A 13,466-nucleotide genomic window follows, 5' to 3' on the forward strand; every position below is an offset into this window, starting at 1 on the left:
TTCCACTCAAAACAGGCCTCACCATGGTCGACCAAAGAAGTTGAGCGCACATGCTCAGCGTCATATCCAGAGGTTGTCTTTGGGAAATAGACATATGAGTGCTGCCAGCATTGCTGCAGAGGTTGAAGGGTTGGGGGTCAGCCTATCAGTGCTCAGGCCATACGCCACACACTGCATCACATTGGTCTGCATGGCTGCCGTCCCAGAAGGATGCCTCTTCTAAAGATGATGCGGGTATGTATGTGTGATAGCGGGTATAGCTTGTAATGGACTTCTAACATTTTAAATATTTGCTCCAATATGAAAGCTTGCCACCCATTGGGAGGTGGGGTCACCTATTTTTACCCTTGAACTGCCTCTATTGAGATACTGTTGTGGGTATGGAGACCGGTTGGGGTTAGGTCTCTAAATATGCAGCTTTTCCTTATTTTTTGTTTGGCCAGTTACTTGTTTGAACTTGTGTTATCGCCACCATTGCACAACAAAATTAAGTCACACTGGGTTCTAGAACCTACTGAGTCAAGTTTGCTTGAGACCAGAATGTCCCTCTTCTCCACAACACAGGGAATATTATTGAAATCTACAATTGGTGGCCCTCTCTCCTCAGTCACCTCTCTGGGAACCTTCAGATAGCCTTATGGTCCCAACGCAAGGACTGCCTTACCGCATTGCTCTGCAACAACTGCTCATCATAACGCAACCAAGCTGTATCACCGTATACCTTATACGCCTCACCAATAGCATTCAAACAACAAAATAACTGAACAGTTCTTCAGAACATTCTCCCCAATAAGGCCTCATACACACGGACATTTTTACAGCAGCTTTTTTTTAGCTTTTTCTGCTGCTTTAGAAGGCAACTACATGTTATTCAATGGGCTCACACACACCATGGGCTGTAACAGGCATGGGCATTTTTAAGCTCCAAAAAAACCAAGGACCAGCGCCTTCAGAGGCTCCAGTGTTAGAGCAGTTTTGCCGCTAACACGCAAAAACGCGCATTAATACTATACCGACATTTTTTTGCGTCATCGTTTTTAAGCTGTAAAAATGTTTATAATGTGATTGATCACTGTATGTAAAGGAAAAGCAGGGAATTCCTGTCTGTAATTACCCAAAAGTCCCTTGCACACCTGGAGGATTGTGGGAAATATAGAAAGAGGAGCAACAGGCAGCAGCATGGCAAGGTCTGTCTACCAACCAGCTCTCATTACAGCTGTGGAGGCCCACCCAGAGCTGTGGGACCTTTCTTACCCACAGCATGGAGACCACATTTTAAAAAATCAGTTGTAGATGGAGATCAGTGCATCAATTACCCCAGGGTGGGAAGATATGTCGCATGGTACACAAAAATAAACAAGTTCGTTTATATTCATGGAATGCATGATCAGTTTGTTCTGTATTGTAATAAATGTAGAATGCATAATTAACCTCTTCCTTTCCACTTGTCCACTATTCTTAGGCAAAGTCCTGCAGCGGAGTTGGAAATCTCTCCATGATCGTGTAAGGAGGGACCTCACAGAAGATGAAAAATCAGCCCGATCCGGAGCTGCAGCGCCAAAAAGGAAGCTGCACTACCACCTAAACCTAGCCTTTGTAAGCCAATCAATGATCAACAGCACCAGAGAGTATGTTTGTTTAGTTTTTTTTAATATAACCATGTGCATTTAATTAACCCTGTGCAGTTCTTTGCAGGCAACATGCATTTTCTATGTATAATGTCAACTAATTATTTAATTCTATTCTTTGTAGGACAATATCCAATATTAGAGAGAGAGGAGAGGAGGCAGGGGAAGTTCGGGCAGTGGACAGACCCACCCCCAGTGCCACGGACAGCTCAGCCCACACATCTCCCCGTGACAGCAGTGTTGAAAGCCACGCTGAGGAGACAACACACGAGGTAACTGTCCATCCATTATGTCAGCCTGTCTATGTCTATCTACCTACATGCCTGCCAATTGATATATCTTTTTCTTTTGCAGGAATGCAGCGTCAGCCAACAAGGGGAGGTGCATGGTCGTGGAGGTGTCCGTGGCCGTAGGTGTGGGCGTAACCAGCGGCAGAGGGTGGGAGAGTTTATTTCTGAGACTGAGAGCAGGGTGCTTGCATTGCTGCAGGAAGTGTGGCAGGAGAGGCGCAGCTTTGATGCCTTCCTTGACCCAAGCAACAAGCTCGCCTGCTTCTGCCACCACATGTACAATTTAAAGCGGGAGTTCGGCCGTTTTTTTTTTTTTTTTTAAGTCAGCGGCTACAAATACTGCAGCTGCTGACTTTTAAAATAAGGACGCTTACCCGCCCAGCGCGCCCGCGATGTCGGCACCCGAAGCCGATCTCTCGATCGTCTCTCAGGTGCTGCCGCCGCCATCTTGGGTTTGGGAATCTGAAAGTGGAGCCTTGCAGCTTCACTTCCCGGTTCCCTACTGCGTATGCGTGAATTGCGCTGCGCAATAAGGACGGTACCCGATGTCCCTGGGATCCGTGTGTTTCCCAGCGGACAGCGGGGGACCCGCAGGAAGTGGTGTAAATATCCGCAGATTCTGCGGATATTTATGCCGGAAGTGGGTGCAAATACCTGTACTGTACAGGTATCTGCACCCCCTCCCCCTGAAAGGTGCCAATTGTGGCGCCGGAGGGGGGGAGGGTTCCGATGAGCGGAAGTTCCACTTTAGGGTGGAGCCCCGCTTTAATGGAGGACATGGGTGGAGACCTTGAGAGTGCATGGATCGACTGAACACCATCTGTTTTCAATACAGACAGTTAAAATACAGTGGTGTGCCACCTCCACCTTCAGCCGATCCATACACTGTATCCCATGATCCACCAATGGCCCCCGGGACCTCAGCAATGCAAGCACACCCCTCTCAGTATCAACCCCCTCCTTTATGCCAGCCACCACCCACTATGCCCCAAACCCCATTGCACCCACCACCCTCCTATGAAGAATTTACACCACCATCTTATATGCATAGGCGCCATCCCCATTCCTTCCCCCGCCCCCAATCCCCACATGCCCAAGGTGACCAGGCATCCCAGCTAACCTATCACTAGTTGTAAATATTTTCATATTCAATAAACATTTTTTGCTTGACAAATTCTGTCTTTTTTATAGGATACAAAACAGCAGTCATTTGCACTATGCTTGAGACAAACGCATGCTGAGCCTAGGCAAACCATGCGTTTGTCCCAAGCAGATTGAAAAGAGCACACTGCACTATGCTTGAGACAAATGCATGCTGAGCCTAGGCCAAGCATGCGTTTGTCCCAAGCAGATTGAAAAGAGCACACTGCACTGTGCTTGAGACAAACACATGCTGAGCCTAGGCCAAGCATGTGTTTGTCCGAAGCAGATTGAAAAGAGCACACTGCACTCTGCTTGAGACAAACGCATGCTGAGCCTAGAGCAAGCATGCGTTTGTCCCAAGCAGATTTAAAAGGACACATTGCACTGTGCTTGAGACAAACGCATGCTGAGCCTAGGTCAAGCATGCGTTTGTCCCAAGCAGATTGAAAAGAGCACACTGCACTCTGCTTGAGACAAACACATGCTGAGCCCAAGACCTAGCATGCGTTTACCTCACGCAGAATGTAATGGACTCGAGGAACAAAAGAAGAAACATGGGCACAAAGATCATTAACATGAATTACATGTTTTATTAAAGATCAAAATCCAAAATAATTTATTCAATGTCAACATTGTTTTAAAAATATGATCATCTTGCCATGACACCTCTCCATTAGGAGATACAAAACATTGGGGAAATTGGTTGTGGATTGTCATGACCCGTGCCGTGGACCACAAGTCCATAAATTGAACATGATGTGTTTGGTTGCTGAGCTCCGGTTCCACATTGCTCCTATCATTGGTCCTGAAGATTATGAAGCACACAGCATGCCAGGACCACCCTGATTGCATTCTCCAGTTGCATGGAGGACAGCAAAACCCTCCATTTGGCAGTTAAGACGCGCACTCAACCACACGGCATGCACGGCTGAGCCTATAATTGAAAATTCTTTGTTCATGGCTGAGTCCATATCCACTAAATGGCCTCATAAGGTTTTTGGCCAATCCAAAAGCCTCATCCTCAACCATGACCAACTGCAAACTTGGTTCATCAGTGGAGGGTAGAGGCCTACTGGCTGGTATGTTGAGGAATCCCTCATGCAGACGATATCCGAAAGACGACTCTCTGAATATGCGGGAGTCACCTTGGCTACCGTAAGCTCCCTCATCCAGGGCAAGGAATTTTAGATGGGCATCAGTCAATGCCAGGAGTACCACAGAGAAATATATTTTATAATTAAAATAAGATTATCCGGAGTGGGGAGGCTTCTTCACCCGGATGTGTTTCCCACCCAGGGCACCGATGCAATTAGGAAGTTGTAGCCTCCTCCCAAATTGCAACATATGTTGACCTTGTTACTACAAAGACAGTTGCGACACCAAGGAGGAAATAATGTTGAAGGAACACAAAACTCTGTCCAGTGGCAAGAAATCTAACATAAAAATGTAAAAATATTTAATTAAAACAGCATACAAATACCCCTAACCTCAACCCACTATTCCCTAAAACCTACTTAATGCCTTACCCCCTAACCCCAAACTTCTATTGCCTAAACCCTACCCCTAAACCCAACCCACTATTCCCTAAACCCTACCCCCCAACCCTACCTCATAACCCATAAACCCTACCACTATTCCTATTCTCTAACCCTTACCCCTAACCCTATCCCATACCAGTACTTATTTCACTTACCTCAGTGTCACTAACAGCCGTTCCTCCAGTGACACAGAGCGACGCATGACAGTGTCCATCCTGGTCAATCGTGGCCAGAGTCTCTCCAAGAGCTTGTCAAACAACCTAGTAAAGTTGTGAAACTTTTCCGGGTGTATGCGCAGTTCTGCATACATCTTGGTGAAGTAACCCACTAACAACCACTGGGATATCAGCGGATGGGTCCAGAAGTGACATTGTCTACTGCTTCTATCCTCGTCCAACTGTCTTCTACGAATCCTCAGCAAGATAATAAGCAGGATTGCTTCATCAATCTTTTGCACAACAGGATCCATAATGCAAAAATCCAAGGAAAACGCACGCAAAATAGCAAAAACTCCACAAATACAATACAAATACAGACTCTCTCTCCTCTCTCTCCTACCAAAATGGCCCCTTGAAATGATATTGCATGTTGTTTATTCTTTTTCCTTGGCATTGTGGGTAATTTGGAAGTGAAAAATAGCAGAGGAATATTTTTTTTTTTTAAAACACGCCTTAGCGTTAACACTTACTAATGCCGTTAAACGCGCAGACGCCAGAGCAAAACGCTAATAAAATTGTGTTTTTAATGCTGATTTTTTACAGATGTTGTAACTAGCTTAACAGGCCATTTTTTATAACGTCCATGTGTATGAGACCTAACACTTACCAAGATTGCAAAGGCCTGCAGCCAATTTGTAATGGTCTGTGGGATCAGCTGATACCTACGCTTCTCCTTCTCCTCCTTTATGCTCTCATCCGGCTTCACCCTATCCAAATTAAATTTTTCCAAGGGGAGGGAAAAATGCGCGCATACTCACCTTTCCATATCTTGTCCTTCAGTTCGGGCTTCAGGCACACTCCCAACATTTAGCAGAACCTGGCAAATGGATTCTACCCCCCCTTTGTCACTCTCATTCCCCCTAGTGTCAGAAAGAACATGACTGCCACCATGGTAGGTGCAGACCCAGACTCTGGTGGCACCCCCAGACAAGGCTGCAGCCCTATCCACCTCCAATACAGAGGTTGCCCGAGCAACCTGCGTACTCCTTGCAACCGCAATGTCCACGGGACACCTCAGCTGGCACAACCGACCCCTGTTCCTCGGGTGGCCCAAGCCACCACGGGGGATCTTGCTACAGAGATGGGCTCAAGTTGCAAAATCGCATTACTTCAAACTGGACAACAGTGACCTCAATTCTGACCCCCTGGCTCCAGCCTCCCAGGCACATACTCACTCACGCCACTCAAAACAGAAACAGTACTAATGTCCCCCCACAAGCTGCCCAGAAGTAGATATTCACTTACCAGGCTGCATAGGTACATCAGCTGTCGGTCCCACATTCCCCGTTGCCTCTCTGGGAGGCTCATCCTAGGCCAAGTCACTCAGCTCACCTTCTGATGCCTAATTTTCAGCGGGCATGGATGTAACCCAGCTCCGGCATCCTCCCTGCTGTGCAGTGGGACCCACAGCCCCTCCCACCACTGATGTCATTTCCAATGGCATCTACTTGTAGCTTGGGCTGCCATGGACACTGACCTACAAGCCTCTCCTGCTGCTCCCATGGCTGCACTGCTGGGTCTCCGCTCCTGCCTGGAAGCATTGGATACTAGCCAGGGCCGACCTTGAGTCCAGGTAAGCAGCGGAAGCATGGGGGTGACAGACAGCGCAGCACATGAGGGTTACCACCCTAAAGGGTTCTGCCAACGGGCAGGATTCCTCCCAGGCCTCACCTCTGCCGTGACAAAGCGGTGCTTTGATGACTGGAGTGCTCCAGGGGCCTAGACCTACGGAGACCACCTTTCACAGAAATAATACACTAAGGTAAGAGGGGGGTTACTGATATAAGAGGGAATTCTTTGTATTCGTGTCCCCTTACATTATTCTATTTACCTTCCCCTTATAACAGAAAAGACAAGAGATAATCAGAGGTTGCGGACATGATACAAGAGATGATTAGAGGCTGAGGACATGGTACAGGATATGACAGAGGCTGCAGCTATGATACAGGAGATGGTCAGAGACTGCAGACAAGATACAAGAGATGGTCAGTAGGGATGACCAAACACCCCCCCCCCCCCCAGTTCGGTTCGCACCAGAACCTGTGAACAGACCGAAAATTCGCACAAACTTTAGAACCCCATTAAAGTCTATGGGACTCGAATGTTCGAAATCAAAAGTGCTCATTTTAAAGGCTAATATGCAAGTTATTGTCCTAAAAAGGGTTTGGTGACCCGGCTTCTGCCCCAGGGGACACGTATCAATGAAATTTTTTTTTTTTTAAAACTGCAGTTTTTTCAGGAGCACTGATTTTAATGACGCTTGAAGTGAAAAAAAGTGAAATATTGTGCCTGGGGGCTGTCTATAGTATGCCTGTGAAGTGGCACGTATTTCCCGTGTTTAGAACAGTCCCTGCACAAAATGACATTTCTAACAGAATAAGTAATTTAAAACTACTTGCGGTTTTAATGTAATGTCTGGTCCCAGCAATATGGATTGGAAATAATTTTGAAAAATGGCATGGCTTTTGTATGGCCCCTTTGGGTCTTGTATTGATATTAAGGGGAACCCCGTAACCAAATTAAAAAAAGGAAAGGCGTGGGGCCCCCAGACCCTATATATTCAGAACAGCAGTATACAGGTGGTGCAAACAAGAAAGTGACTGTGTAGGTTTGTTGTGAAGTAGAATCTGTTTGTAATTTTGAACTGGTAAATTTTTAAAGTCAAAAAATCTATTTTTAAGCTTTTTGGAAAACATAGGGAAGGATTATCACCCCTGTAACTTTTTTTTTTTTGCTGTCTGTGCACCTTTTCAGAAGATTTCACCTCACGTTCTGTCCCAATGACAAATGTTTTTTGAAAATTTACTGTTTTTAGTAAAACAGGGATTGGGCTAAAGCATCAGTGGAGAGGAGACACGTTTTTCCCATATCAACTCTTATAGGAGAGACTTTACCTTCCTAGGGGTAGATGTCATCTCACTTCCTGTTGTCTCCATCCGTTTGCAAGTAGGAGATATTTGTAAGTTGGATATTTGAAAGTAGGGGCCTGCCCTATATGCTCTGCAGAAATTTGGGCCTAAGATGTTGGTGTTGCCATAACACTGTAAGCCCTCAAAATGACTCTTGGTGGGTGCTGGAATGCCCTGCTGTGAACTATTATATCAAGAACTGTAATTACATGCCATTGTTGAACAGTGGTAGAAAAATCTGGCCTTTAGTGGCGGTGTTGCAGGTGCCATAACACTGTAAGTCCTCACAGTTACTCTTGGTGGGCACTGGAACGGGCCCTGCTTTGAAATATTATATGAAGAATTGTAATTACATGCACCTGTTTAACAGGGGCAGAAAAATTGAGCCTTAGGCACTGGTGCCACAACACTGCAACACCTCAAAGAAACTCTAGTTGGAGAGCAGGAATGAGCCCTACTGCAAAGTATTGCATCAAAAACTGTAATTACACTCCCCTGTTAAACAGGGGCTAAAAAATTTGGCCTTAGACACTGGTGCTGGTGCCACGACACTGCAACCCCTCACAGATACTCTAGTTGGAGCACAGGAATGAGCCCTGCTGCAAAGTATTGCATCAAAAATTGTAATTACACATCCCTGGTAAACAGGGGCTGAAAAATTGGGCCTTAGCCACTGGTGGCGGCGCCCAGAACCAAAAATGTTCTTCTAAGCTATCAGCAAGGTCATTGAGGAGGAAGAGGTTAGTCAGTCAGAGCAGAACAAGTTCCCCCACAAACGGGGTTTTTAGGCAGCAAGAGGTTAGTCAGTCAGCATAACAGGATACTCACTCAGCATCAGCATAGGCAGTCTTGAAGGGATGTGACATTTAAAAAAAATTTATTCAGTTACATCAGCTTCAGGTGCATGGTAGCTGGTGGTGATTCAAGACTGATTCATCTTTAGATCGATAACAAAGCCTCCAGCAGCACTGCATGTGCGTTCCGAAAGAACGCTGGATGCAGGACAGGCCAGTAGCTCAATTGCATACTATGCAAGCTCTGGCCAGGGATCCATCCTCAAGACCAAGTAACCCAGAGGATTTTCGGTGGGAAAGGTGTCCAAGTCTGATTTGCCCCTACGTATTCCTGCACCATGTAAATCAGATGCTGGCGATGGTTGCCTGAAACGATCATACCTTGGGGCTGCGGACTAAAAAATTGTCTGAACGCGGCGGTCAGACAGCCACCTTCTCCACCGCTCCTTCTATGACTGACCGAAGCCTCAGCAACACTAACTATGTAACTATGTAACACGTTGTCCAGGACCAGGAATTTGTAACTTCCCAGTCTCTGGGAACGCATTGCACAGACCTTTCTGCAAGGCCTCCCGAAGATGTCTCATCCTCTGCTCCCTCTGCAATGGCAAGATAAGGTACCCTTGTACCGTGGATCAAGGAGAGTTGCCAGCCAGTAATGATCCCTCTCCTTGATCCGACAAATATGAAGATCCTTCCGCAGGCTTTGCAGGATCACTAAGGCCATGCAGTGCAGGTTAGCTGAGGCATTCGGTCCGGAGTCCTCTGGGTCACTAAGGATGACATGATCTGCAGCCACCTCCTTCCAGCCACGTACAAGTCCACAGTAAATCATCCCTATGTCAGAAACCATGAAACAGACTGAGACAGAATTACAATCAAATCACACTTGTTTATTAATAAAAATAAAAAGGTAAATAGAAAAAAGTGTAGTCAAGCATAGCCAGAGTCCTGTAGCCAGATCAGGTAGTCAGCCAGTCCAAAGTTCATTAACCAGATCGGGTAATCAGCCAGGCCGGAAGTCAGGGATCCAAGGAGAGCAACCGCAAGCAGGATAAGAAGCCAGGTGGGATGTCAGCAAACCAGTCTTGAAATAAACAGCAGGAGATGGTTCCCTGTGATGTGACGAACGCGTTGAAGGCAAATGAAAAAGTGAGCAGGAAGGCTTTAAATAGGCAGGTCAGATGAGCATCATCGGGAACAGCTGGTAACTGTGGAAAGAGAAGAGAGCTGGCAATTAGCCGACAGCTGGGCAGCCAGCCCAGAGGAGGAAGGGCTAAGCCAGCCCTGACACCCTAAAGGACTGCTGCTGATGCTGAGTGCCAGGCTCCACCTCCATGCTGATAAAATCCTCCTCCTTCTCCTTCTCCTCCTCCTCTTCCTGTGTGACCGGCAGGCCAGTAGGAACACTGTCTGGATAAAGGGGGCCTTGAGAGGTAAGGAAGTCCTCCTCTTCCTGCCTCTGTTCTGCCTCAAGTGCCCTGTCTATTATTCCATGCAGTGTGTGCTCCAACAGGTGAACAAGAGGGACAGTGTCACTGCAGCATGCACTGACACTGCTCACCATCCTCATGGCCTCCTCAAATGGTGACAGGACAGTGCATGCATCCCTGATCATGGCCCACTGGCATGGGGAAAAAACCGAGCTTCCCTGACTCTGTCCTGGTGCCGTTGTCGCACAGGTACTCATTGACGGCCCTCTGCTTCGTGTGCAGCCACTACAGCATGGCCAACATTGAGTTTCACCTGGTGGGCATGTCACAGATTAGGCGGTTCTTTGGCAGGTTCAATTCCTTTTGGAGGTCAGCCAGCTAAGCACTGGCATTATATGACCGGCGGAAATGCACACAGACTTTCCTGGCCTGCCTCAGGACATCCTATAAGCCCAGGTACCTGCCCAAGAACTGCTGCACCACAAAGTTAAGGATGTGAGCCACACAGGGCACATGGGTCAGTTGTCCCTGTCGGAGGGCGGAGAGGAGGTTGGTGCCATTGTCGCAAACCACCATTCCTGGCTTAAGCTGGCATGGCGTCAACCACCTCTCAGCCTGCCCCTGCAGAGATGACAGAATCTCTGCCCCAGTGTGTCTCCTGTCCCCCAAGCACACCAGCGCAAGCACAGCATGGCATCTTTTTGGCTGCGTACTTGCGTAGCCCCTTGAACACCTACGGAGTACTGCTGGTTCCGAGGACAAAGCACAAGAAGAGGCCATGGAGGAAGAAGAGGAGCGGTGGAGGAGGGAGGTGTGTCACAATCACCAGTAGTAGCATTTTGGAGGCGTGGTGAAGAACAACCTGCAACACTACTGCACCTTGTGCTGTAACCTTCCCAGCTGCCAGAAGAGTGACCCAATGCGCTGTGAAAGATAGGTAACATCCCTGTCCATGCCTGCTGGACCATGAGTCAGCGGTAATATGCACGTTACCACTGACCGCCCTGTCCAGAGAGGTATGGACATTGCCTTCCACATGCTTGTAGAGAACCGGAATGGCCTTCTGTGATAAAAAGTGGCGTTTGGGAACCTGCCACTGAGGAACCGCACATTGCACAAACTTACACAAGGGGGCCGAGTCTACCAACTGAAAGGGCAGCAGTTGAAGTGCTAGCAATTTAGCCAAGCTAGCATTCAACCGCTGGGCATGTGGATGGCTGGGAGTGAACTTCTTTCGAAGGTCAGGCAGCTGGGGCAGGGAAATTTGCTTGGTACAATCGGACGTCAGTGTATCACTAGCAGATTGCCCGGAAGTACTTGGCTGTGACACACCTAATTCTACACCTTCATTCCTCTCAGTGCAGGTTTCAGAGAGGACTGAAGATATAGTGGGGTTGGAGATCCCAGCTGATGAGGAGCAAGGAGAGGTCCGCTTGTTCTTTGGTGTGGGTCTTTTAGGTACGCTTGCCAATGAACTGCATGGCAGGTCGACATATGTCTGGTCAAGCATGTGGTGCCCAAGCGGCTGATGTTTTGGCCAGGCAAGATATGCTTGAGACATATGTTGCAAATAGCAGCGGTGCAATCTGTTGCACTTGTCTCAAAAAAGGCCCACACAAAAGAACTTTTGGAATAACGTGCAGAGGCAGCACCCTGCACAGGCGGAGCTCTACAGTGTGATGCAGTTGGTGTGCTGCCCTTAAGCTGGTCCCCGGAGAGCATCCTGCTCCTCCTCTCTCGTATCAGGCACCCACGTGGAGTCAGTGATCTCATCATCCCCTCCCTCCTCATCACTGGAGCAAACCTGGCAGTATGCTGCAGCAGGGGGAACATGACTGCCAGATTGCTGTCCTTCTTGGGCATCTCCTCTCTCTGGGCTCACTTTACTGCCTTCTTTTAGCTGGGTATCATCATTAGAGCCTTCAAAACGCTGGGCATCCTCCTGGAGCATGTACCCAATACTGTACTCAAACAGTTCGGGGCAGGCCCGGACTGGGACAAAAAATAGGCCCGGGCATTTTAGATTGAGCAGCCAACCTTTCCAGGGACCGGGGGGGGGGGGGGGGGGTTCGGTAGACATTAGCGGGGGTGGCTGGTGTTGGTCCTCCACACTGTAATGTGCAGCGACACTGATATAAAGGGAACTGCACTAAAAAGGGGCACTGCAATGATTACAGTGCCCTTTTACGGGGCAGTCCCCTTTATATTATAGTGTCCCAGTCCTATTGTGGCCATGCCAGTACTGTCTGTCTCCTATTGTGTCCATGGCCCAGTGACACTGACCTGCTCTCTGGCGCTGCGGGTACAGGGTGGCTCCCTCTGGCGCTGCAGGTACAGGGTGGCTCCCTCTGGCGGTGCGGTTCAGCGTCGCGCTCTCTCTGGTGGTGCGGTGCAGCGTCGCGCTCTCTCTGGTGGTGCGGTGCAGCGTCGCGCTCTCTCTGGTGGTGCGGTGCAGCGTCGCGCTCTCTCTCTCTGGTGGTGCGGTGCAGCGTCACTCTCTCTCTCTGGTGGTGCGGTGCAGTGTGGCTGGTTGTGCTGGGGCTATTAGTTCCCCCAGCACAGTCCTCTGTTTCATTTGCCATGTGTCCTGTAGTAGCTGCTACAAGCACTCCTCAGCTTGTTTCTGGGTTTTCTCTTTCACCCCAGCAGAGTGCATGCTGGGGACTGTAGTCTGCTCCCTGCTGAGACCAATGGTGCCATGTATCTCTGGGACTACATTTCCCATGATGCCCCTCTAGTTTCTTCTGATTGGCCCTCTGTGTTGGCCAATGGGGAGGGAAAACTACCAAAAGGAACGCCTTCTCTTCCCCTGCTGCCGACGTGAGAAGGGGAGGGGGAGCGAGGGGGGGATTAGTGACAGCAGCCTGAAGCTCTCCCCACCAGGAGAGCGGAGCTGTCAGCGCGGCGCTAAGGCTGAGCTGTGTGTGAGAGAGACACACAGCACAGCCCATGCAGCCGCCAGTTCCACAGGACACAGGCCACGGCTGTATGGCGGTAGGCGAGCGGCGGCCGTGGCCTGTGTTACCTACAATCAGGCCGCGGCTGCTGCTTACCTCCCGCTGTGCGGCCTGATCATCCCTCTGGCGGCCCCGGCCCCTCCGGGCAAATGCCCGGTCTGCCCTATGGCCAGTCCGGGCCTGGTTCGGGGGACACCTCAGGAGGAGGACTGTCATAGTTATGCAGTGATCTTCCTGTGTTTGCTTACCTTCCCTCATGTCTTCAGACTAAGAGGTCAGCCACTTCCACCTAGTGGTTTTTATAACCTCTCCTCTAAGCATGGCTCCACCCCAGGCCCTATCAGGGAGCCCTATATTAACCTGTGCACTGCAGGCCATCAGTGCTGATCAATCATTGTGTATACCTTTGTGTGTTAGCTTCCTGTTTCCTGCCGTGTGCTCTTCTACTGTTTTCCGTTACCGACTTTGGCGTGTCTTCGACTATCCCTGTTTGCCTGTGATCCTGACCTTTTGCCGTGTCCCCGACTATTCTTGTCTGCTTGTGGCCCCGACCTTG

This window comes from Lithobates pipiens, unplaced genomic scaffold (genome assembly GCF_037356315.1).
Source record: "Lithobates pipiens isolate NorthernLeopardFrog02 unplaced genomic scaffold, aLitPip1_a1.2 Scaffold_18, whole genome shotgun sequence".
NCBI lineage: Eukaryota > Metazoa > Chordata > Amphibia > Anura > Ranidae > Lithobates > Lithobates pipiens.